This window comes from Humulus lupulus, chromosome 2 (assembly GCF_963169125.1).
Source record: "Humulus lupulus chromosome 2, drHumLupu1.1, whole genome shotgun sequence".
Classification (NCBI taxonomy): Eukaryota; Viridiplantae; Streptophyta; class Magnoliopsida; order Rosales; family Cannabaceae; genus Humulus; species Humulus lupulus.
The window spans coordinates 23,539,623-23,540,531 of NC_084794.1; the positions used below are offsets into that span (position 1 = coordinate 23,539,623).

General features: G+C 43.6%; 1 non-coding gene across 1 annotated transcript; it reads left to right on the forward strand.

The window, feature by feature from the left end:
- The first annotated feature begins 505 nt into the window (after positions 1 to 505).
- Positions 506 to 612, forward strand: LOC133820687 (small nucleolar RNA R71). Its single transcript, XR_009887089.1, has one exon. It is a non-coding gene; the product is annotated as a small nucleolar RNA R71 (small nucleolar RNA).
- Positions 613 to 909: the final 297 nt, after the last annotated feature.

Here is a 909-nt window from a genome sequence, read left to right on the forward strand (position 1 = left end):
AAACTGAGGGTGTTGGCCTTGATTATTCTTCCAAGAGAAATTTGGATGATTTCGCCACCCAGGATTGTAAGTATTAGAGAATGGATTATTGAGTGGCCTTTGAAAGTTTCCTACCGCTTGAACTTGAGCATGATCCATCGGAGTGTTATTATTCATACTGATAGGGCACTGATCGACAGATTGAGAACCACCACACATTTCACACCTAACTGCCATTTGAACCGCATTAGCAGATACAGTGCTCTGTTGTAGCTGCTTTGTCAGAGAGGCTACTTGTGCTGTTAGAGCAGTGATTGCATCCAGCTCATGCACCCCAGCTACCTTTCTGACGCCTGATGATCTTTCCTCAGACCACTGATGATTGTTTGTGGCCATGTCCTCCAGCAGCTCATAAGCACCAGTTGCACTCTTCCTCATAAACGTACCACCCGCTGCAGCATCAATAATGGTTCTGGTTGTAGGACATAAACCATTGTAGAAATTCTGTACTAGCATCCACTGTTCAATGCCATGATGAGGACATCTTCTCAGGAGTTCCTTAAACCCTTCCCAAGCTTCATACAATGACTCTCCGTCATTCTGGCAAAAGTTATTGATCTCTCCCCTCAATTTAGCAGCTTTGGACGGAGGGAAGAATTTAGACAAAAATTTCTGAGCTAGATCTTGCCAGGTGACAATAGAGTTTGGTTGCAGCGAGTTCAGCCAACTTTTAGCTCTATCCCTCAGAGAGAATGGGAAAAGCCTAAGCTTAATTGCGTCATCGCTCACCTCATTGTATCTGAAGGTTCCACACAATTCTAGAAAATTAGACAAATGGGTGTGAGGATCTTCAGAAGGCAACCCATTAAATTGCACAGAGGATTGCACCATTTGTATAATATCTGGCTTGATTTCAAAATTGTTGGCCTC